General features: G+C 43.9%; 1 protein-coding gene and 1 long non-coding RNA gene across 2 annotated transcripts in view; one reads left to right on the forward strand and one right to left on the reverse strand.

The window, feature by feature from the left end:
- LOC135214608 (uncharacterized) overlaps window positions 1-15,356 on the forward strand; it is a 29,525-nt gene extending 14,169 nt beyond the window's left edge. The window contains exons 3-5 of the long non-coding RNA XR_010314438.1: window positions 12,187-12,323; window positions 14,892-15,030; window positions 15,200-15,356. This is a non-coding gene — a long non-coding RNA (uncharacterized LOC135214608). The remainder of the gene's footprint in view (window positions 1-12,186; window positions 12,324-14,891; window positions 15,031-15,199) is intronic.
- LOC135214904 (zinc finger protein 235-like) overlaps window positions 1-26,222 on the reverse strand; it is a 118,972-nt gene that overhangs the window by 26,353 nt on the left and 66,397 nt on the right. The window lies entirely within an intron of this gene.

The raw sequence follows: 26,222 nt of genomic DNA on the forward strand, positions 1-26,222 counted from the left end.
AGCTAGAGGAGCTTTCCGGCACAGGGATGGCGGAAGAGCTTCTGGCCGAGGCAAAAGCTTCCGGGGAGGCCGGGGAAGTCGCCCATCTGCTAACCAGTGAGGCTCCCCAGGTAGAAGGGAGGCTGTACCTCTTCGGAACCGTTGGGGTTCAGCACTTGTGCCCACAGTATTGTAGCAAAAGGTTTGGGATGGAGTTGGAAACCAACGGCGGACTTGGTAGATCTTACAGATGCCTACTATCATGTCCCAGTAGCAAGACACTTCTGCCCCTTCCTAGGCTTCAGACTAGGAAAGAAGGCCTATGCCTTCAAAGTAATGCCATTCGGGCTCAACATAGCACCCAGAATATTTACAAAGATAGCGGAAACAGTGGTCCAAGAATTGAGGACCCAAGGGATAATGCTAGTAGCCTATCTAGACGATTGGCTCACCTGGGCCCCGGACGCCGAAGAATGCCGCAAAGCAACAGCCAAAGTGATAAGTTTTCTGGAATACCTGGGATTCCAGATAAACAGGAACAAATCCCGGCTGACTCTGGCACCACGCTTTCAGTGGTTGGGGATACAATGGGACCTAAACACATACAACTTATCAATTCCGCCAGCGAAACGCAGAGAAATAGCAAGGGCTACAAGACAATTCCTCAAGGGCAAACACACGTCCCGGCGGAACCAAGAAAGGATTCTAGGTTCACTCCAATTTGCATCAGTTACGGACATGCTATTGAAAGCCAAACTAAAGGAAAATAAACCGGGTTTGGGGATCCAGAGCAAACAGGAAATCTCGGGACAAAGTATCCCGGATTCCGCCGATCCTACGGAAGAGACTCCGTCCCTGGACAGAAGTCAAGAGCCTGGCAAAATCAATACCATTACAGTTTCCTCCCCCAGCCCTGGTAGTTCACACGGATGCCTCCCTAAGCGGCTGGGGGGGATACTCCCAGTACAAAAAAGTACAAGGGACTTGGTCAGTAACGTTCCGCCAGCTGCATATCAATGTACTGGAGGCCATGGCAGTGTTTCTAACCCTGAAGAAACTCTTGCCAGCAAAGAAAATCCATATCAAATTAGTACTAGACAGTGCGGTGGTAGTTCACTGCATAAACAGAGGAGGCTCCAAATCGAGGCCATATAAATCACGTAATGATAGCAATATTTGCTTTGGCGGCAAGGAACCAATGGCACCTGTCAGCCACTCACCTAGCGGGAGTAAGGAATGTAGTGGCAGACGCATTGTCAAGGACAACTCCGCTGGAATCAGAATGGTCCCTAGACGGAAAATCATTCAAATGGATCTGCCAACAGGTGCCAGGACTTCAAGTAGACCTTTTTGCCACAGAATCAAACTACAAACTGACATGTTATGTGGCTCCCAATCTGGACCCTCTGGCATATGCCATGGACGCTATGGCAATAGACTGGAATACTTGGAAGAAAATTTATCTATTCCCCCCGATAAACCTACTACTGAAAGTTCTGAACAAACTCAGATCTTTCAAAGGACAGGTTGCACTAGTAGCTCCCAACTGGCCCAAGAGCAATTGGTTCCCACTACTAGTGGAATTGGGACTCCGGCCCTGGTGGATCCCCAATCCCAGACTGACACAGTTGGTACAAACGCGGACTGTGTCCGCTTCCTCAGGTATTCAGAAAGCCCTAACTTTATGGACTTCATGAAGTTTGCGGCGCTAAAAGATGCCAACATTGATCCTCAAAACATCCTGTTCCTGGAATCAGACAAACGAGAATCCACACTGCGTCAATACAATTCAGCAGTGAAGAAGCTAGCCACGTTTTTGAAGGATGCAAAGGTACAAACCATGACTACGAATCTGGCAATTACCTTTTTCAGAACCCTGCTCGAAAAAGGCCTAGCAGCTAGTACTATTACTACAACCAAATCTGCATTAAAGAAAATATTTCAATTTGGACTTAATATTGATCTGACAGATTCGTAGTTTTCTTCTATCCCCAAAGCTTGTACTAGACTTAGACCAGTAAATAGACCTCAGATGGTCTCCTGGTTTTTAAACGATGTACTTAAGCTAGCTTCAGACACTTAACGAATCATGTTCTTATATAACCCTTCTCAGGAAAACGTTATTTCTGGGCTCAGTTCGTGTCGCTGCGCGAAATATCCTTTAATCCATTATTTCTAAGGTAAATGTACTAAACTCAATACCAGAGAATAAATAAAATAAAGAAAAGGTCAGTACTATGACTCGCTCACCCTCCAAGAGGGTGTCGGTATGAACACTATGGCGAGTGACCGACCACTACCAACGAACCACTTGCCAATAGAAATCTCCCACTACAAAATCCCCACTAGAGGGGAGCCGACCCACAGAGTGGGCAGCAACTACTACTACTCCATCCCATGCTGCCGACTGCTGCGCCTCTGGTGGTCATCCTTTTCAGTTAGCGCACCGCGTACACACGTGCCCTTTTTTGCTTTGTGTTTTTTGTGCCCCTATCTTGGAGTTTACTAATTATGGAGCGTGCAGCCATCGCAGCAGCTAAGTTAAGTAATCAGTTGTTATTGTTATTGGGTTTTTTTCCGGCCTTGAGTCAGTATTTGCCGTTTTTTAGGTATAAATGCGGGCTCTTGGTCGGAAGCATGGCAGCATGGTTGGTTCTGCCTCGTGGCGGGTTTCGTTCTTGGTCTTCCATACCTAGAACCTTCCCTTATTACCTTACGCTCTATTGTTAGTTATCTATTTTATGTTAGGGGTCCAGCCTACTGGGTGGGTTTATGTCATGCATGCATGTCTTCTTTACCTTGCGTAGGCATCTTCCATCCAGACCCTAGCCACAGCTCTTAGTATCGGCCCCGGCTAGCTTGAGTGGTAGACTTTCTTTCGGGTTAGTCGTACACTCCTGGATTTTTTCTCCTACTGATTTATTTTCTTACTTTACGTTAAGTGATTTTTTTATTATTTTATATTTTAGGTTAGCCTACGGCGTCTGGCATATTACGTAGCCTAGGTTCCGTATTGCATTGGTTTCCACCATTTATTGCTTCCGCTCATCAGTTCGGTTACTTCTGTATAGCATCTCACTGATTAGTTGGTTGCTTTAACCTAGGCTATGTTGTTTCATTGTATTCGCATGTTACCGCTCCGTGGTCACCATGTGATCACGGAACAGCCAGGCGCCTGTCCAGTCACCTTACCCTCCTCCCGCTCTTCCATAGGGCCGGGTGGGGTAGGTCTGTCCTCGCTCGCTCCACATACCCGTGCCTGCCTCCCTCTCTCCCTAGGCGGAGGGAGTAGGGGGGGTGGCTGGACAGACCCAGGACTGGACCTGACCGTTCTCTTGCTTCACGGCGCGCTCGGATGACTAAGGGGGGGGGACTGGCCTTTCCCCCCCCCGTCGTTCTAACTCCGTCGCTCCGTTGTTAGCTCGAGTGTTTCGCCCTCTCGCTCTTTCCCGGCTTACTGGTGCTCTTAATTTACCGGAGCTCCGGCATTCACGTGGAAAAGGTGCTAGTTCACCCTTGCGGGCGGACTGCAGGCGTACAGTTGGTCTTTCCTAACCACCCCGTCTCGCTGATATCGCGACACGAACACCGCCGCGCACATGGATTTATTCCGTAACGTTCTAGGGCTTTAAGGTTTAAGTGTTTAGTATTTAATTTAAACTATAGTAAGTTTAATTTAAGCTACCTTAAGCCAAATCCCTCCGTTACCTTATCACACCGGATCTCTCCGGGGTTCTAGCCTATTCAGGCGGTAAGGGAGGGGTTATGCCCAAAATTTTTTCACGCTCCGGCATGCAGCGGAGTTCTTTTAGCCTTCTAGCCTGTAAGTGATGTCTTTTACGATGCTCATGTATCTTTTCACTTACAGACCACCAACTGTGAGCATCCAGGATGCAATGCCATGCTCCAGGACCCCTGTGGGCATGAAGTCTGCAGATCCCATGCTCCATGCGCGACTCCGCACGGGAATCTACAAGTCTGGTTCCACGAGACCTGCACCATTTGCTACGATCTGGTGAGCCAGCTCTTGGACGGGGTAAGTAAGTTCCTAACTCCGTTCGCTAATCCCTACAAAGGTTGTAGTTCTTAAGTTTTCATTTTAATCTCTTATTTTAAACTTAAGCTTATTTTATATGGGATCTCGCATCCCCCCATATGTTTTTTAGACTAAGCCTATTACTTAAGTTTTAATCTTAAGTTTAAACTTAAAACTAACGAATACCCTCTCTTCCAGGCTCCCGCCGTTAGAGACACCGCCCTGGCAACCCTGAGGGCTTGGGTCGGCGGTTTCGGCAAGAACGCCGCCAAGGGACAGCCCTACATTCTGGAGAAGAGGTTGGCTGTCCTAATCTTCCCCGGCGGCAAGTCAACAGGTTACGTCGACCCAGCAGAGGCAAGCCCCACGACTATGGCGGCGATTCAGCAACAGCTCGCCGCTTCGTTAAAGGAACCAGGCCAAGATATCTCGTCGGAAGTCGCGACACTTGATCTGAATATAGAGCCAATGGTAGGTGTTGACGACCTGTTGGTCGAGGTAGGTACGTTGGACGCCCAAGGGCTTCCCTTGGGCGCCACTGGGTCTTCTACTCCTGCTAACTCTCCAGCTTCCTTCCAAGGCTTTACAGGAGCTGAGCTCCTTTATACTTCTCCTGATGCTTCAGTAAGACCTAAGGTCAAGGGACAGACGGTTGTAAAAACCCTAAGCAAGACGTCGTCGTCGTCCAAAAAGACTTCGTCGGCGTCAACATCTCGCAAGTCTCCGGCTACGAACCCCGGAGCAGAGAGGTCTAGAGCTTCTGGGTCCGGCTCCAAATCCTCAAGGAGCAGGTCTTCCAAGGAGAGACCACATACTCCGGCGGAGTCAGCCGTTTCCTCCTCTCCCCTTGGTACCTGTTCAGAGTTACCCAACACCTCCGCAGCAGCTCCGGCTTTGGATCCCAATGCTGGTCTGTTGCAACACATGGGGGATTTGGTCGGTCTCTGAAAAACAGTATGGAGCAGATGTTCTCCGGTTGTCCGACAGGATCACCTCCCAGGATAACATCATCGCCGAACTTAGCCAGGCTCCTCTAGCTACTCCCCCACCTTTCGGCACAGGTATAGCTCAGCTTCCACCTCATGACTCTCTGCCTCCGTTCTCTATGAATAACCCCTGGAGGGTGGCGTCATACGCCCCCTTCCAGGACGGCCTTATTTCAATTCCGGAGTGTGGTACTCGAAGGAGATTGATGACCTTCGAGTTCTACCCGGAGGGTCTACAGCCACCGTTCATTGGCTACGCCAGACTCACTGACGCAGCCATGTACTAGAGATTGACAAGCGGTCCCCTAAAGAGACCAGTCCTCTACTCACGTGACCAGGCTCAAAGAGAATGGCTCAGGTGTTTAGAGGACATGGATTGTTCAAACACGAAGATTCAAACCGTTTAAGAGTCCCTTCACCATTTTCACAATGGAAGAGGGAACTCCGCTTCCCTTCCTTACCAAAATAGCTACGGTCACTATCCCAGCGGCCCAGAAGGGGGAGTCGTTACCACAGCTAAGGGAAGCAGACCCCACATCTCCTTTGCTCCCCTCACTCGGAGAATTGTGGGAAGATCTGCCCAACACTTTTTCGGCGGGCAAACTCAAACCAGACTGTGCTATGGATCAGTTGGTGAGAAGCTGCCTAGACTTCCGGACAGCCTCATTCAGGCTGAGTTTTGAGGCCAAGACTAGGCTAGCCAGTCCCATTAACACCATGGCCATGACGGAAGTGGCTACCATTTCTTACGGTTCTGAGCCACTCTTTAAGCTTCTCACCAAGTCACTGACACAAACGGTTCAGTCTGACATGTTTGAGTTCGCCACAGCCAGAACTAACTGTCGGAAGCATGTCCTCCAGGAAGCAACTATTCGTCATGAACCGAATAAGTTGCTTTCATCCAACATCTGGGGAGCGCAGACCTCTTCCCTGATGGCAAATGGTAAAGGAGGTCCAGGCGGAAGCGACAAGGCTTAACCAAAGCCTTAAGGATCGTTGGGGTCTCACTGCAAAGAGACGCCAAGACCAGGCAGCAAGGGGTAAGGCTCAGAGGAAACCCAGACGTTTCCAGCCTTACCAAAAGAAACAACAACGCTTCGCCCAGCCTGTTTCGACTGTTCCGTTGGTGCAGGCGGCCCAACCCTCTACCTCCAAGGCTCAATCACAGCCCATCTACGTGATTTCCCCCCAGCCTCAACCTTCCACCTCTTACGCTGTCTCCCCAGCCTTCAACCAAGTGTTCGAAGGCCAGGCCTTTCAGCAGTATGACCGCTCGGGTAGGGGAGGCAGAGGTAAGGGATCCTTTCGTCAGAAAGGATCAGGAAGGTCCCTTAATAGGGGAAAACACTTCCGGGGAGGCCGCGGAGGTTACCAGCAGCAATGAGAACTTGAAGGTAGGAGGGAGGCTGTTTCTCTTCCGGCACCGGTGGGGATTCAGCAAATGGGCACAAAGTATTGTGTCGAAAGGCCTGGGTTGGAGTTGGGTTGCGAATCCGCCCCACCCAGACCTTTCCTTCAACTTCCATCAAAAGAATTGACGGAGATGCGGAGGACCTCCTTCAGAAAGGAGCAATAGCGAGAGTCAACAGATTAAAATTTCAAGGGCGCTTATTCAGCGTTCCAAAGAAAGGCTCACAAAAAAGAAGGGTAATCTTAGACTTATCCCGTTTAAACTTGGCCATTCGCTGCGACAAGTTCAAAATGCTCACCATCTCGCAGGTGCGGACCTTACTTCCCCGTGGGGCCGTCACCACCTCTATCGATCTTACAGACGCATACTATCATATCCCTATTGCAAGACACTTTCGCCCTTATCTGGGCTTCAAGATAGGAGATCAAGCATTCTCCTTCAAGGTAGTTCCCTTCGGTCTGAACGTGGCACCCAGGGTGTTCACGAAGTTGGCGGAAGTGGTCGTCCAACAACTGAGGTCGCAGGGGATCATGGTAGTAGCGTATCTCGACGATTGGTTGATTTGGGCTCCAACAGTCGAGGAATGTCGCAAAGCCACACTGAAAGTAATCCAGTTCCTGGAGTATCTAGGGTTCAAGATAAACAGGACAAAATCAAGACTCACTCCGGAGTCAAACTTTCAGTGGCTGGGCATTCAATGGAATCTATCCTCCCATACTCTGTCGATTCCATCAGCCAAGAGAAAAGAAATAGCGAAGTCAGTAAAGCAATTCTAGGACACAAACTTGCTTCAAGGAGAAGCCAGGAAAGAATCCTGGGGGTTTCACTCCAATTTGCATCAGTGACAAAAAACATCTTGATGAAAGCCAAACTGAAAGACCTAACCAGAATCTGGCGCTCACGAGCAAATGTCAGGTCCAGGGACAAGTTATCATCAGTCCCACAGATTCTGCGGAATCGTCTACGCCCTTGGGCAAAAGCAGAACCTGTCAATATCAGTACCCCTTCAGTTTCCTCCTCCGGGGATTACCATCCACACGGACGCTTCATTAAGCGGCTGGGGAGGATATTCTCAGTTCAAGAAGGTTCAAGGAACCTGGTCACCCCAGTTCCGCCAGTTCATATAAATGTACTAGAAGCAATGGCAGTGTTCTTGACTCTAAAAAGTTACGTCCGCCAAAGAACTCCCACATAAAACTAGTTTTAGACAGCGCAGTGGTAGTCCATTGTGTAAACAGGGGAGGCTCCAAGTCACGACATCTGAATCATGTCATGGTAGCCATCTTCTCCCTGGCGGACAAGTTCAGTGGCACCTCTCCTCCACCCATATAGCTGGAGTGAGAAACGTCATAGCAGATGCTCTATCCCGATCAGTTCCTCTGGAGTCGGAATGGTCACTGGACAACAGTTCGTTCCAATGGATTCTCCGGAGGGTTCCAGGTCTACAAGTGGATCTATTCGCATCCCAAGCGAACCACAAACTCCCATGTTATGTGGCCCCCAACCTGGACCCTCTGGCCTATGCCACGGACGCCCTGTCCAATGGGAGGCTGGAAACAACTGGGAGAAGATTTATGTCTTTCCTCCAGTGAATCTTCTCCTGAAGGTACTGAACAAACTCAGGACGTTCAAGGGTCAAGTAGCTCTAGTAGCCCCAGACTGGCCGAAGAGCAATTGGTACCCTCTGATTCTGGAACTGGGTCTTCGTCCTCTTCGAATTCCCAATCCCAGGCTCTCCCAGTCAGTACAAACGAGACTGTGTTCGCTTCCTCAGGAATTCTCAAAACCCTAACTTTATGGACTTCATGAAGTTTGCGGCTAAAAGAGATGCGAATATTGATCCTCGAAATATTCTTTTCTTGGAATCTGATAAAAGAGATTCAACTTTGAGACAGTATGATGCTGCAGTCAAAAAGTTGGTGGCAAAACCTTCCTGAGAGAATACAGATATTAGAATCATTGACAATACAATTCAGCTATATCCTTTTTCAGATCTTTATTTGAAAAAGGATTAGCAGCTAGCACTATTACGACAAACAAGTCAGCCTTGAAAAAGATTTTTCAACTCGGGTTCAGCATAGACTTGACAGACTCTTACTTCTCGTCTATTCCCAAGGCTTGTGCTAGACTTAGACCTTCAGTGAGGCCTACGTCAGTATCGTGGTTCTTAAATGATGTTCTAAAGCTGGCTTCAGAAACAGATAATACGACATGTTCATTTATAATGCTCTTAAGAAAAACTCTATTTTTATTAAGCTTGGCTTCAGGAGCTAGAATTTCAGAACTGTCGGCGTTATCCAGAGATCCGAATCATATAGAATTTCTTCAACAGGGGAAGTTCTACTTTCTCCGGAACGTAGTTTTATAGCAAAGAATGAGGATCCTTTGATGAGGTGGGAACTGTGGAAGTTGTAACCCCCTTTTCCCCTTCTCCACAAGATGTTTCTCTTGTCCAGTATCGACCTTACGAGCCTTTCTGTCCATGGGACATCCTCATCCTCGTCGGGTCCTCTCTTTAAGAGAGAAAAAGGTGGTACTTTATCTATTAAAGGTATCAGGCAACAGATCCTGTACTTTATTAAGCAAGCCAACCCTGATTCCTTCCCTAAAGCACATGATGTCAGGGCAGTTGCCACCTCAATTAACTATTTCCAACACATGAATTTCGATGATTTAAAGAAGTATACTGGATGGAAATCGCCGACAGTATTTAAGCGTCATTACTTAAAGTCCTTGGAAGCTCTGAAATTTTCAGCAGTTGCGGCGGGTAACATAGTTTCCCCCGACTCTGCTTAATCTTAAGTAGAAGATCCAGTTCTCCTTTCTACCTATCTCACCCAACAGTTTGTCTATACCTACCATGTTCATCTACGTTTACCTTGAGTCTTAGCTGCTCTTATGATGGTACAGTGGGTGCCCCTTATTTTTTTGCTAGGGTCACTCACAATTGATTGTATATAATGATCTCTATGATGTGGTCCCCTTATTTTTATGCTAGGGTGACACATCTTAATTGCAATGGTTACGGTTTTGTATAATAAGTTCATATACATTTGTTTATTATATTGTTATCGAAGTTTGTTCTAATTCAGTTTATATTATAATTGCTTTACTTTACTTTTATACATATTAATTATATTGTTGATCGAGTTTTGTTCTAATTCAGTTTATTATTATTATTGCTTTATTTACGTTATACATATAACTATACCACAGTTGTTAAAGCTCAACATATATTCCATGTAAGCCCTGTACATATATGTTAACTTTAAGTTAATTTTAAGGAATATTTCTATTCTGTATCATTGTGTATATGTATATTTCTTAGCAATATATTTCTTTATTTATTTTATGTTTTATTGAGACCTTATTTATGTATTTTATTAGTTTCTTTACAATCTTGTGCTATTTCTCTGGTACGATTTCGCGCAGCGACACGAACTGAGCCCAGAAAAGGGGGGATTTTGACGTAAGGAAAAATCTATTTCTGGGCGATTGGTTTGTGTCGCCAGCGAAATCCCACCCTACCCATCCCTGCGCTCAAGATTGTCTGCTAACTTCAGGATGGCCACCAGAGGCGCAGCAGTCGGCAGCATGATGGAGTAGTAGTAGTTGCTGCCCACTCTGTGGGTCGGCTCCCCTCTAGTGTGGGGATTTTGTAGTGGGAGATTTCTATTGGCAAGTGGTTCGTGGTAGTGGTCTCACTCGCCATAGTGTTCATACCGACACCCTCTTGGAGGGTGAGCGAGTCAGTAGTACTGACCTTTTCTTTATTTTCTTTATTCTCTGGTATGTGTAGTACATTTTACCTTAGAAATAATGGATTAAAGGATTAAAGGATATTTCGCTGGCGACACGAACCAATCGCCCAGAAATAGATTTTTCCTTACGTCGAAAATCCCTTTTTTTAGTAAGTCTGGCATCAGGAGCCAGAATTTATCTGAACTGTCGGCCCTTTCCCGAGAACCAAATCACATTGAATTCCTCTCATCTGGAGAAGTACTGATTTGGCCAGATCGTCAATTCTTGGCTAAAAACGAGGATCCACAAAATAGGTGGTCCTCATGGAAGATTGTCCCACTTTCGCAGTAAACGCACTAAGAGCTTATCTAAACAGAACGCCAAGAAATCCTCAGGCCCTTTATTCATTAGGGGGAATGGTGGGACCATCTAAAAAGGAATCAGACAACAAATTCTCTATTTTATTAAACAAGCCAATCCGCAATCAATTCCGCATATACAGGTTGGAAGTCGCCGACAGTATTTAAATGCCACTACCTAAAATCCTTAAGAGGCCCTTAAATTCCCGGCAGTGGCAGCAGGGAACATAGTTTCCCCTTACACTGCCTAGCATAGTTAATAACTAGTCTTAATAGCCTATATCTATCCTTAGTTCTTTCTCTCCTACCTGCCTCGCTAGCATTCTTGACCTTTGCTTTGGTTGTTTACCGGGTTGCACAAATTGACCTTGATTTCACCTGGACTGCACTTATAATCACTCTTGATTGTACATATGGATGTCTAATTGTATATATATATGTGTATATAAATTTCCTGTATTGGGGTGTGGGATTGATCTAATCCTATCACATTTGGGTGATACAACCCTAATTATTTAGATAAGGACTGTAGATTTAAAGATATTAAAATCTCAGTAGAATTAAGGAACTTTATTGAACTTGTAGAATTAAGAAACTTTCATTAAAAAGTACCTTAGAAGTAATTATATAATTTTATTTTTCCTTCCAGTAACTGGTTTACTCTAGATTTCCAAGCTGGTGGGGCCAATTCTCTGTTACTATTTCACGGAGCGACACAGGTTAGGCCCAGAAAAGGGATTTTGACAAAGGAAAAATCTATTTCTGGGCAGTGACCTGTGTCGCCTAGTGAAACCCACCCTCTATCTTCCACACCCTAACTGGCCCAAGCTTGGGTGCTATCTACAGGAATGATAAACAAGACGCTAGTTGTAGCAGTAGCGGGCAGTAGATGGCCTGGAACGGCTCCTCTGTAGACGAGGGATATTGAGAAAGGAAGAGACTAAATGGCAGGGGACCTCTGATAGTGGTTTCACACGCCCCAGTTTCCATACCGACATCCTTAAATAAGGGTGAGCGAGCCAGGAAACTCTGGCATAACCATATAGCTTTTTTCTCTTGTATATTTAGCAATATTTATACCTTAGAAATGAGTGCTATAGGAACTATTTCACTGGGTGACACAGGTCACTGCCCAGAAATAGATTTTTCCTTTGTCAAAATCCCTTTAATAACACCGGTAATCAGAAAAGGGTGCATTTTGTTGCTTGTTTGTTTGTATGGTGTTTTTACGTTGCATGGAACAGTGGTTATTCAGCAACAGGACCAACGGCTTTACGTGACTTCTGAACCATGTCAAGAATGAACTTCCATCACCAGAAATACACATCTCTGACCCCGTACCCCAATGGAATGAATGACCAGAATCAAACTCGCTGGCCCCCCACTGAGGTGGCAGGCCCAAGACCAACCAATTAGTATGCCACTTAGGTGCTTGCATTTTGTTGCCAAAAATTGACGATTTTTGGCTCTAGACTGGCCCCATAAAACCCTGATCGCCAATAACTGAGACCCCCAATAATCGGGGACTGCCTGTATATATAAAACTTTTTTTACTATAAAAATGTAATTTTGTCTTATTCACAATAGTCTGTTAACTTTAAATTTATGTCTATTTTATTTGATTTTTAGCCATGTCTCTCTATAATTGCATTGAGTAGACTATCATATTTTTAGGAGGATACTGAAGATGAAAAAAATGAGAATCAGAAACGTCGCATAAAAACTCCTAAGAATCTAGATGAACAATACTGGCTTCAAAAACAGAAACCAAAACCAGTACTACTTGCAAGTAATAAGGAAAAGGTCCTCAAGTAAGTTTCATTCAACATTTTTTTCAAAATGTTTTGTTGAAATAGTGGATACAGTGCCCCCATTTTTATACGTTTCACATTTCTACATTTCATTTTGCGTTTTTTGTAGAACACATTATTCACTTGTCGGGGGGGAGGGGGGGATTTCACTAATTCGCAAATTTTTTTTATAGAGCAATGTTCACTAAATACTGTACTATTTTCACTTTATTTTCATGACTAAAAATACATTTATAATATATACTAAAATTTTGAATATTAATATTAACAGCAAAATATGAATAGTAAAACGCTAAATTAAAATCCCACAAAATCATAACACTTCTTACCAGGGAACATAAACACCTCTCTTTCTCTCTCTCTCTTTTAATGGTAAAGATGTATATGATATACATACTATTACTGAAGTGTAACGTGTTTTTGGATAATAGAGCATACTGTACAGTATCTGAAATATTTGCTAATTACGTATTTTCCAGCCTGCATTTATTGAAATACAAAAACTTGTAATTAGTACGTAATATGGAAAATATGGAAAAAATTAATGACTAAGTAACATCACGTTTATCTATAAAACTATACTGTACAAAAATAAACATACCTGCTTAAAAAATCATTCTTTCTCTTATCTCATAGAGAGAGAGAGAGAGAGAGAGAGAGAGAGAGAGAGAGAGAGAGAGAGAGAGAGAGAGAGAGAGAGAGAGAGAGAGAGAACAACTGGGGATGAGACTTCACAGGCACTTAACTGGCTGGGATGAAAGCATAATGTGAAGTGTTTCCTTACATAAAATTTTGTTTTTTAAATATTTTTAAGATGATTAGAAATGAAACGTCAACAGTGATAAAATAGTCCTCTTGTGAACTGTTGTGTGTGATAATCATAGTCAAGTAAACTTGTAATGTAACATGGTACAATAAATCAGACAAAGCAAAAAATATGGTACCAATACCTCTTTCGTGTTTTGTTTTGTTTATGGTACAGAAATTGGTACATATTTTCATTAAAAGGATATGGAATTATTATTTTTAATTTATATAAAAGTTTGATGCAATAACTTGTATTTCATAGAGAGAGAGAGAGAGAGAGAGGAGAGAGAGAGAAGAGAAGAGAGAGATAGAGAGAGAGAGAGAGACACACACACAATAAAACAAGAACTTACAGTAGTATAAATAATTTTTTTTATCAAAAATGTATTTGTACGTAATGACGAAAATACTAACATGACATACAAACTTGGCATTCTCTTTGGAGGTCGTGTCCCATTCATTCTAAACTAACCACATATTTTAGACATGCTCTATGCAATAGTACGATCCTAAAATATGTACCTGTACATTAAATATAATCTCGAAATCATACAGCACAGGAAAAATATCAATACGTACTACGTATTTGTAAAATGTACGCCCAATACATTATAGTATGCGCAGAACATTGCCATAGGCTAAAGAAACGGGGCATGTCTGAATGATAGGGGATACTTAAGAGTAACTTTAAGGTTGGTACTTAATTTTGCAGTATGACTTTAAAATGATATTAGCGTGTACTGGGATGATTGTTTGCGGTATATTTTTGTTTGGACTGTCAATTTTGGCGATGAACTCTTAAAAATATGGAGTTATGAGCATGTTAGGGGTGTATACATATAGCCTACGTAAGAGTAGCAGGTATAGGAGATGAACCTACTGTAATGTAAGGTCTTTGGGTGTTTTGGAATGATGGTTTGGGATGTATTTTTGTTTGAAATATTAAATTGCTTTAGTGTGATAATTCAAGGTATATTTTTGTTTGAGTTATCAAATTAAGCAGTGAAATTTAAAATGGGCAGTTAGAAGCATTTAGTTTAAAGGGTACGAGGTATTTGGCAGCTATAAGCATTTTTAGTGGGGACTTTTGCATTTCTATGGTAAGCTGTGGAACCTATTCCCACATAAAAAAAGGGGGCCACTGTATTGGGTTTCTTTCCTAGGATATGTAGGTGCTGAAATTTTATTGAAATATTTGTTATACAGTAATTTTAATGCTTTCATGGTAAGTGCATTATATCCTTGGTTAAAATTATTTTCTTTCAATTTTTCACTCTCAAGGTCCCAAGTGTTTTCCATCTTAAATTTTTTTTTTTCTGGGCTCTGCCGTGTCGCTCCTGTGAAATATGTCTGCTTTAGCACTATTTCTAGTAAAATAGCTCCCCGTATTTAGGGTCTTTTGATGAGGAAAAGGCTAATTGGAGGGGTTGCTGTGGTAGTGTTTAACACTCGCCCCAGTTTTATACCGACACCTTTTATATAGGTGAGCGAGTCAGAAGCTTCTGACATGTCCAATTTAGCAGTTCTCTGGTATTATAGCAATATTTTACTAGAAATAGTGCTAAAGCAGACATATTTCACTGGGTGACACGGCTTCCTCGCCCAGAAATAGATTTTTCCTACGTCAAAATCCCTTTATTGATGCTATTTTATTGAAATCCTTGAGTTTTAACATGATTATCAACATCCATAAAGAAAAGTCCATGACACATTTGCCAAAAGAATATTCTAGCCATTTTACAATGATTATCAATTATACAGGTGTTCAGTTGACCACTGTAGATTTCGATTCAGTTCTGAGGAGAATGTGAGGATACATGAAAAATGTCATGGTGAACCTGGGGAAAGAAGTGAAGAGAAGCTGTTTTTCTGTTGTGAATGCTCAGGAAGGTTTTTGAAGGTTAGTATAATTCATAACTTCATTTGGGAGTAATGTGAGATTGGAAAATTAATTTTAGTATTGCTTGCTTTTGAAATGAAAATTTTCAATAAAAGGAGAGGGATTAGCTATAGTTGTTTATTTGACTATTTCACATGTTGTGAAAAATTGCTTTGTTTTTTCATTTCAGTGGGGAGTGTGCCAGATGCATCTGTGGAAAGTACATAGCATAGATGTTGATCTTCTTACCTGTGGAATATGTCTTACCTACAAAACCGATGCTGAACAAAAGCTTATTATTCACCAGAAAATTCATTCAGATGTTCGTGAATATGTTTGTAAAGTAAGTACCATATGCCTATAAAGCTTATATTATTCTCATTGCATTTTAGCTCTTAATGGACAGATACCCGCGTGTGATAGCAATCAACATTAGTGGTGAGCATCAACATTGCATGCTTCAATTTGGAGGCATTGAACAGGAAAAAATTTTCATGTAATTTTTTCATATGTGCTTGTACATGTCATCCTGTTTCCATTGATCTAACTGTTTTTCTTAACTGGCTAACATTCAGTTTGCCCAATCTGGGATGAGTTATCATATATTCAACCCTTAAGGGGGCGTGATAACCACTGAATTTCGAGGAATTAATGAATTTTAGTTATTAACAGTTTTTCTACTGTTTTATGTCTAAATAAACATAGCCTGAAATGATAATGCTAAACAAAAAATTTTAGATTGCTTTACTGATAATTGTTCATACACGAAACAAACCTTCGGTCTTAACATTAGGATTTACTAGCGCCAAGCTGGAAACCGGTAGAATTGAAATTACACTTGTGAGATCCAGGGGGACTAATGGCATCTATACCAGGTCACGGGGCATGTATACCCAGAATGCCCACGGCTACCTGTGACCCACCAGTTATTTTCCTACCGCCTTTAAGATAAGACGTGTTACTGTCTATCTCATTTAAAGCCGGTTTTTCAGTTTGCCCGTTCTTTATCCATTTCTTATTTTTTTATTTTTCATTCCTTTTCTCCAAGTGTGATCAGTGTGTGGTAAGAGTGTATACGTGGTATGATGGAGAATTTTGCCTCAACATCGGGATCGTCTACCGTTTCGAAGAGAGACAAAGGGAATGCCCAGGAGTCAGTGGCTTTCCATGTTCTAGGTTCCTAACTTCGGTGTCGACGGATCCTCATCCAACGTGTAGTAGGTGCAGGGAAAACGTATGTACGGTTACTAATCCGTGTTCTGTTTGTCGCGGTTGGTCGGTGGAACAGTGGAAGAAGTTCTATGGGAAAAGCCAATACAAAGGAAGGGGAAGGGGGTGACGCCATCTTTGGATGACCAACCTTACCGGCTTCTTTTGTATCGGTAATAAACCAGGCTGCTCCATATGTTTCTCCACCTGCTTTGATTTGTCTCATACCCCCTTCGGTTTCTCCTAGCGGTTCTGTATCGGAAACGTCAGGAGGGGCCTTGGGTAATTTTATGAATAATTTGCACTCTCCTTTGTTCCCAGCAAGTAGAGGGGGAGATCCGCCATCTTTGTTCCAGGCTCCTGCTACTCAAGCGCATAGGTTAGATGGTACGTGGTCAGCGCTAGGCCTACCAGGCGTACCAACCTTGGATGGTCTGCTTGCGCATTATATGACGTCACGGTTCCAGCAGGGTCCAGCAGCGCTGAATGTTCCTCATCCCCCGGGCTTGCAATTTATGGGAATTAATGCCGCGGCTTCACCATCCCACTCAGTATTTACAGCAATGCAGAACGTGGGAGGTAGTTTGGCAGCAAATGTGCGGTTGCCAGCAGAAACCTCTCAGTCTCTCCCTACGAGAGGGATGACGTCACAACATACGTCACACTCCGATATGGCAGGCGTGATGACGTCACAGACCGATTCTCGGCCTTTTTTCGCTGCACCCAGACGCTAATACGCCTTCTGACCCGTCAATGCAAACTGTAATGCAGAAATTACAGGATATAGAGAAGAGAATGAATAAGAGAGACAAAAAGAAAAAGTGTGATTCGCCTTCTTCGTCTTCTTCCTCTAGTTCGGCGTCATCGCTAAGTCCGATAACGTCACGGCGAGCGCCAGTCAAGCGTTGGAGGAGGATTCGGGAGTTCCTGGCGGATCCTCGGGCTAAGAGGAGAAGAATCAATTCTTCCTCATCTTCGGACCAAGACTGTCATTTCCAAGTCAGCAAGAAGGTCGGAAAGTCAGTGGCTATTAAGCACAAGGTTGGCAGACGAAGCCGTTCGCAAGAATCCGAACAAGCGAGAGAGGTGACGGCCGGCGAGCTAGCGGCCGAGGCGGAGTTGCCAGTTCGGATCGCAAAAACTGCGATACCTCTGGTAAAATCGACGTTGGCGGCGAAAGGTGCAGCAGAGGATGGAATGCAGGTCCCAGTTTCGCTCGTAAGGCCTTTCAAAATACGTACGAAGGACGATAACGCTCCTATTAAAAGTACAAAAAATAGAGAGTTGGCAACCTCGGCGGATACGTTCGTGGAAGGCAGTGTCCGTCTGGATAGAAGGTCGAGGCCGGGCTCGCCGATGCTCGAAAACGATGCCAATACTAATAGAGACGAACTTATCTCTGTCTTAAGGGAGCCGTTCCCATCTTGGAGATCTAGACTGAGATTCTCGCTCTAGATCCGTGAGCAGAGAAAGAGTGAGACGTTCTCGTTCCCCTGCTGACTATCCGTGATCGAGCCAACAGCGGCCAGCAAAGATCAAAGAGACGCGGCCGTAGGGGCAGGCGGGCCGTGGAATTCCGGGCCGTCTGTCAGAAGATAGAGGCGAGACAACATCCCTTGTGACGGAGAATGGTACACTAGAGCCGGAGGAAGGAGAAAACCAAGAGTTTCTGGCCTCGTATGCAGAGGTGATTGATTTGATTCGTCAATTCAATAACCTTTCGGAGAAGACAGAAACACCGGCCAGTATGCTTCCTCCTGGAATTGACATGGCATTTGGACTAAAGAGGGATACCAAGGTGTCGTATGAATTGCCTTGTTCGAGTCATGCGGAATCGGTCTTGCAACACGTAAACGCAAAGATTGCAGGGAGGGATAATTCCTTAAGATCTAATAGATCATTTAAATTATTCCCCCTCCAATGATAAAGCAAAGGAAATATTATACGACACCGAAGGTCCTTTGCTGTCTAGACAAATGAACCCTAATGTTGTAAGGTTAAGGCCTGGATTAACCTTGGATCAGGTTAAAATGGAGTGCCCTTCGATGACGTACAAGAGGCTGCTACGTTAGAAGCACAGCTTCTGTCTTTCAGGCTGCTTCTTGGTTAGACCTTTGGTCAACAGCAGTGGCGAAAATTGCATCCTCGGAAGCAACAAGGAAAGTAGTGGATGAACCATTGTTCATTAGATTACTACAGTCAGGTTCCAAGGCGATTGCGTACCTGACAAACGTAAGTGCCAATGTTTGGGCAAATATCCTGCTAATGAGGAGAGATGCAGCAAAAAAAACATGGCTAGACTAAGCCGCAATGTGGATTTGGATTCCCTGTTAGCAATGAGGAATGGGGATATCTTGGAATCGCAACTGCTGTTGCCAGAGGTCATACTGGAAGAGGCGATAGATAGAAGAAGGATGGACACTAACGATAGGTTGGTGCAACAGGCAGTTAGGAACGTCTAACAGTCAAACTACTCCTTTGGAGGGAAGACAACAGCAGATGTCTCGAAAGAAGACAGTGAGACATAGCATCCCTAATAGAGTCACAAGACCCTCTTCCCCAAAGAGGATAACTCATCGGCCCTTTCACAATAGAAAACAACAGAGGAAGGGCAATAGGGGAAGAGGGAGAGGCTCAAGAAGATAGGATGGGCGCCTCCCATCACTCGGCCACACCAGTGGGGGGTTGCCTGGCCTCAAATCACTGGAAGGTGTGGCAGGAACTAGGGGCAGAGCAGTGGGTGGTGGATGTTCTCAGGATCGGGTATTTGATCCCGTTCGAGGTAACCCCGCCCCTGACAGATCAACCATTACCCCACGTCACTTATGCCCACAAATCTCAGAAGGCCACTATTCTGCAGGACGAAGTGAAGATGATGGAAAAGGAGCTGTGCAACAAGTATGCAGTCCGACAAAAGGCTTCTACAGCAGGATTTTCCTGGTACCCAAAGCCAACGGGGAGTGAGGACAGTAATAGACCTGTCAACGCTGAATCTGTTTATAAGGAAAACCAGTGTCAGGATGGAAACTCCGAAAACGGTTCTACAAGCAGTCAGAATCGGAGACTTTATGCTGACAGTCGTCTAAAGGACGCATACTTTCAGATACCAGTCCATCAGTCTTCAAGGAAATTTCTCCGCTTCAGTCTTGCAGGGAAAGCTTTCGAATTCAAGGTCCTGTGCTTCGGATTGACAACGTCTCCTCAAGTTTTTACAATAGAGTGTTCACCCTCGTGTCGGCGTGGGCGCATGCTCAGGGGATCAGGCTAATAAGATATCTGGATGATTGGCTGTGATAGCAAAGTCCAGGGAGAAATTACTCAGGGACAGGGCGGCCCTCCTGCAGCTTTGTCACAGCCTAGGTATTGTGGTGAATCAGCAGAAGTCGCAGTTGGATCCAAGTCAACGTTTGGAACTATCTGGGAATGGTGATAGACACAACACAAGCCAAAGTATTCCCGACAGACCAAAGAGTAGAGAAATGCAAACAAGTGGTGAAAGCCTTTCTGGGAAAGCAGACACAGCCAGCAAGACAGTGGCAGGTGGTGCTGGGAATCCTAACCTCCCTGGAGAAGCTAGTACCACAAGGAAGGCTACACCTTCGGTCCCTACAATGGAGGATGAAGGAGTTTTGGTCACCAACAGTAGATCACCCGTACGAGCAAATTCCCTTGTCGGCAGAAGTGAGGAAAGACTTGCTGTGGTGGGTGAACGACGACAATCTGACAGTGGGTGTCCCCCTTCAACAATCCTCCCCAGACCTCTTGCTGTTCTCGGATGCGTCACTAGAAGGCTGGGGAGCCCATATGGAGGAGTTGATGGTGTCAGCAAAATGGAGTTGCAAGGACAGAGAACTCCATATAAACGTGCTGGAGTTGAAAGCAGCTTTTCTGGCTCTACAGGAATTCAGGGAGAGAGTAAAGGGACACTCAGGGGTATTGATGTCAGACAACACCACAGTAGTAGCTTATATAAACAAGCAAGGAGGCCTAGTTTCTCGGCAGTTACATGTGATGACAGTTCAACTTCACCAGTGGGCTATAGAGAACCTGGTAGACATCAAGGCCAGGTATATTTCGGGAAAAACAAACATAGTGGCCGACAAGTTGACCGCAGGGATCAGATTCTGGGAACGGAGTGGTCCCTACACCAACAGGTAGTGGACAGGATGCTCATGTTGTGGGAAGGACCGATCATAGACCTATTCGCAACCAAGGTACAACAAAAAGTTGGAAGTGTATTGTTCAGTAGTCCCGGACGCAGAGACAGTAGCAGAAGATGCGCTACAACACCCCTGGGACAATCTGGACGTGTACGCATTTCCTCCATTTTGTCTAATCCGTCAGGTTCTGAACAGGGTAATGCAGTCTCAGAACCTCAAGATGACCCTGGTAGCCCCGTTGTGGCCAAAAGCAGAGTGGTTTCCAGACCTACTGGAACTCCTAGTAGACGTGCCAAGAGAGTTACCTCCATGGAGCAACCTTCTGTGTCAGCCTCACGTGGAGAGGGTACCACCAGTCGGTGAAGTCCCTATCGCTTCACGGGTGGAGACTGTCAAGTATCTCCTCCGAGCTGCGAGGGTTTTTTCCGCAGAAAGCAGCAACTCAGATGGCAGGTAATATCAGAAAATCATCTGCGACAGTATACCAAGGAAAGTGGTCAGCATACTGTGATTGGTGTCGTAGAGGGAACGTGTCTCCACTCGGTACCACTATTCAGCAGTTAGCAGACTTTCTGATATATCTCAGAACAGAAAAACATGTCTGTATCTGCAGTGAAGGGGTACAGGGCGGCTCTAGCCTCAGTCTTACGAATGAAAGGAGTGGACATATCGTCTTCATGGGAGTTGGCCATGCTGATGAGGAGCTTTGAACAGTCATGCCCACCAAGGAGCTAAAAGCCCCAGATTGGGATCTGACCAAGGTACTGAGTAGTCTGACAAAACCCCCCTACGAACCACTAAGGCAGTCCACGGATAGGAGCCTGACCCTAAAGACAGTCTTCTTATTGGCCCTGGCTTCAACCAAAAGGGTGGGGGAGCTACATGGCCTCTCATATCTCATAAAGCACTCGAGAGGTTGGAGATCAATGGTATTTGAGTTTGTCCCAGAATTCGTGGCCAAGACCCAAAATCCAACAATAGTAGACGGCAGATTCGACTCCTTTACCATACCTTCCTTGGCAGACTTTGTAGACAACGACAAAGCTGAGATGCTCCTGTGCCCCGTCAGGGCACTAAGGGAGTACTTAAAGAGACAAGGCACCTCAGGCCGGGGTGCCAGAGGTTGTTCGTAAGTACAGGACGGAACAAGAAGGAAGTGTCCAAGAATACAATATCGTTTTGGCTAAGGGAGACGATCAGAGATGCTTATACGGCAGAAGACAGAGGGTCAGATAGCCAGGTGGGAGCTAGAGCTCATGACATCAGGGGTGTGAGTGCTTCCCTGGCATTTAAGAAGAACATGTCTGTGGATAAAATTCTGAAAGCTGGTGTGTGGAAACGCCAAACAACTTTCACCTCATTTTATTTGAAAGATGTTGCCCATAGATCCTTGGACACCTTTTCCTTGGGTCCGGTGGTGGCGGCACAACAAGTGATATAGTTCATCCAGTGCCCCTGGCGGGTCAGTTTGCGTCTAGTCTAAGATGAAGGTATGAAAGTAGAATGAATGGGATGACTGGGTCTTTTTTCTTTACTACTTTCTTCCTACTCCTTTAACTACGGGCAATATGAAGGAGAGTACCGTCATGTGCTGGAACGGACTAGATGCAGGTGAGATGGTCAGCCATACTGTGAAGCTATCTTAGCTGATGATATACTTTTCAGTAGCAACACACCCCTCTGGATAATAGGGAAAGAGGGGTGAAGGTGGATCCAGTTGCAAGGGACAAGAGTAAACAGTAGAATGGTATCTACACCCAGTGGGAGAAAACCAATAGATCCGCTTATATCTTTGGTCCTAGGTTCATTGTCCATTCTCTTAGAATTTCCCTATATATTCGGAAATGGATAAAGGTGGCAAACTCCCAGTCAGTTGTAGAGACTTACCTCCCTCCAATAGTAAGTCTATCCTAATGTTAAGACCGAAGGTTTGTTTCGTGTATGAACAAATACCAAATTTGTAACTAATTTGTATTTTTCATAACTAACAAACCTGAGGTCTTAACAGTTAAAGGCCCACCTCGAACCACCCCTCTAGCAGTCTAAACTGGGTTAGAAATATAACTGGTGGGTCACAGGTAGCCGTGGGCATTCTGGGTATACATGCCCCGTGACCTGTATAGATGCCATTAGTCCCTGGATCTCACAAGTGTAATTTTAATTCTAACCGTTTTCCAGCTTGGCGCTAGTAAATCCTAATGTTAAGACCTCAGGTTTGTTAGTTATGAAAATACAAATTAGTTACAAATTTGGTATTTTTATTAATTCGCTTATATGACGTTGTGAACCACAAATTGTGAAAAAGAAAAAAAAAGTGTAAAAAATATCTGTATGAATAATTCAGGATAGGATCAAGTAAGTTTTTCACTGTTTTGGACTGTTTAAGCATAAATAAACACATCTAGAAATGCTATTGTTAAAAAAGAATGGTTGATTGGTTCATGGACAATTTTGTTCATCGCTTGTATGGCACTGTGAACAACAGATTAAAAAAAGTCTTTGAATGATCCTATATTGAATGAAGTTTGAGATATACAGTATTTTGGACAGTTTTATGTGTAAATCAACATATCTTGAAACATTATTCCTAAAAGAAAATTTTAGATTGGTTCAGGGACAACTTATTCGTTGCTTTTAAGGCACTGTAAACGAGATTGTCAGCATGGAAAATGAATGTAAAAAATATTTATTCAAAAATAATTGTTCACCATTAAAATATTCCATTTTCTCAAGCATTAACATCATAGAGAAAATGGCTTACAATGATATAGGAACAACTGGCTGCAGGAAACCAGATATTACTATTTTTTTGATTTTTTTATCATTTTTTAGCCCAAAATTATTGCTCTTTTGTTGTTTCCTGAAGACTGAAACAAGATTTGTGTTTTAGTATTATCTATCTGTAGAATAAGTGGGAAAAATTAGAAGGAAATAACCTTCTATCATTAGGTAGAAAGTCATTTACTTCATAATGGGGCCTTAAAGCATTGGTGCTCCCCATAAATGCAAATTTTAGGTAACATAAATCAAGAGTATAAAGCTAAATTAGAGTTGGAGATGGATATAAGCTATATTATAGTGGAGCAAATAAAACAAGGTAGAAATGGAGTTGGCATAGTACTGTCTAGTGAACTAAAGAACTCGGTAATAGAAGTGCATAGAAAGAATGACCGTATCATCAGATTGAAGATATGTTATGGAGGAGAGATTCTGAATATTATAAGCGCATATGCACCACAAGTTGGTTGCACAGAAGAAGAGAAGGGAAATTTCTGGAGAGACATGGATGGAATAATGCAAGAACTGGAAGAGCATGAGAGGGTGATAGTTGGGGCAGATTTTGAATGGCCATGTCGGAAGTGAAAATGAGGCGATTGGGCGGGTGCATGGGGGCCATGGAATTGGGGAGAGAAACCCAGAAGGAGAGAGTGTAGTGGACTTTGCTGTGTCATTCGACATGGCAATAGTAAACACATTTTTTTGAGAAGAAAAGGGAACACCTAATAACATATAGGAGTGGGGGAAGATTCTCCCAGATAGACTATTTCTTGTATAAAAGGATAAATCTGGTGGAGGTCAAGAACTGCAAAGTTATTCCAGGCGACCATGTAGCCCCCCAACACAGGCTGCTATGTATGGACTTGAAGTTGAAAAGGGAAAGAAAAACCAAAGCTAAAGGGATAAGGAAAATTAAATGGTACGAATTACAGAAGGAAGGGGATAAGAAGAGAGAGTTTAAGAGGAGGGTTTTGGAGGATATTGATATAGGATTGAAGATGTTCAAGAATGGTGGGCACGAAATGCCAGCAGTAATAAGAAGGCATGGAAAGGAGCTGCTAGGAGAGACATCTGGTATCATATGGGAAGAAAAGGATAGTTGGTGGTGGGATGAAGACATTGAGAAAGTAGTAAAAGATAAGAAGGAGGCCAAAGCAAACGATGGGAAGAGTCACAGTCAGTGGAAAGACAGAAATAGGTACAGAGAGAAAAACAAGGTGGTGAAAAAGGTGGTAGCCCAAGCTAAAGCAAAGTCGTATGATGATGTGTATAATGAGCTGGGACAAAGGAAGGATTAAAGAAGATGATGAAGCTATCAAAGGCTAGAAATAAGAGCACCAAAGATATAACACACATCAAACAAATAAAGAATCAAGAGGGTGTAGTGCTTAGAAAGGAGGAAGACCATTGTGAAGAGATGGAAAGAATATTTCGAACAGTTGTTAAATGAAGAAAATAATAGACTAATAGAGAGGATGGGCAAGGAACATTGGCATGGTAATGAGGTTTTCTAGGCAAGAGGTACTAAATGCACTGAAGAAGATGAAGAATGGGAAGGCAACCGGACCAGACATGATCCCGGTGGAGGCATGGAAAAGCCATTAGGAGATGAAGGAGTGGATATACTGTACGATCTTATGATAAAGATCCTTGAACAGGAAAAGATACCAAATGAGTGGCGTGGGAGTATATTGATCCCAATTTTTAAAGGGAAAGGCGATGTCCAAGAGTGTGGTAATTATAGGGGCATTAAATTGATGTCCCACACTTTGAAGATACTGGAAAGGATGATAGATGCTAGACTGAGAGAAGAAGTACAAATAGGTAAAGAGCAGATGGGATTTATGAAGGGAAGGGGAACAACAGATGGTATATTTTGTCTGAGGCAATAATGGAGAAATCGGGGAAAGACAAAGGGACCTACATATGGTATTCATTGACCTTGAAAAGGCTTATGACAGAGTCCCGAGACAAGAGGTATGGAGGAGCCTGAGGGAGAAGATGGTGCCAGAGAAGTATGTGCTATTGATACAAGAGATGTACCGGAATGTATTTACCAGAGGAGGAGCAGTGTTGGGGAGACAGAAGGTTTTGAGGTGAGAGTAGGATTACACCAGGGGTCGGCTCTGAGCCCATTTATCTTAACATAGTGATGGATGTTATAATAGAGGAAGTAAGGGAGACAGTAACCATGGAACATATTGTATGCGGATGATATTGTTCTGTGTGCAGAGAGCAGGGAAGATCTGGAAGTGAAATTGGAAAGATGGAGACAAGTACTGGAGGACAGAGGAATGAGAATAAGTAGATCCAAGACAGAATATATGTGTACCACCACTGAGGGGGATGATAGAGAAAGTATTCAGCTTGGTGGAGAGCAAATAAGGAGAGTTGATAAGTTTAAGTATTTGGGATCTTTTGTTAACGCTGGAGGAAGTATGGAAGAAGAAGTAAAACATCGGGTACAGGCAGGACTGGAACAACTGGAGAGCGGCCTCGGGAGTTCTTTGTGACAAAAGAGTGCCGCTTAGGTTAAAAGGAAAATTTCACAAGACGTGGTAAGAACAGCAATGCTGTATGGTACGGAAACAGCAAGCATGAGAAAAGCAGAGCAGAAGAAGATGGATGTGGCAGAAATGAGAAGCTTAGGTGGATGTCTGGGGTAACAAGAGTGGATAGGATCAGAAATGACTACATAAGGGGGTCAACTAAGGTGGTGGAAGTATCAAAGAAAGTGCAGGAGGGGAGGCTGAGATGGTATGGACACCTGTTGAGGAAGAGATGAGGACCACGCTGGGAGACATACTATGGGAGTGGAGGTGCAAGGAAGAAGAAAGAGAGGGAGACCAAGAAAGAGATGGAAGGACTGTGTGAGAGGAGATTTACATGAGAAGGGAATTGATGAGGCAGAAGTGCAAGATAGAAATAGATGGAAACGGCTCATCCGAAACGGCGACCCCATATAAAAATGGGAACAAGCTGGGAAGAAGAAGAAGATAGTTCTATTCATTTGATTGTATATTGGAAATTTTAGGGCATATTTCTTATATGATGAATTAGTTTTAG

Source organism: Macrobrachium nipponense, chromosome 46 (assembly GCF_015104395.2).
Source record: "Macrobrachium nipponense isolate FS-2020 chromosome 46, ASM1510439v2, whole genome shotgun sequence".
Classification (NCBI taxonomy): Eukaryota; Metazoa; Arthropoda; class Malacostraca; order Decapoda; family Palaemonidae; genus Macrobrachium; species Macrobrachium nipponense.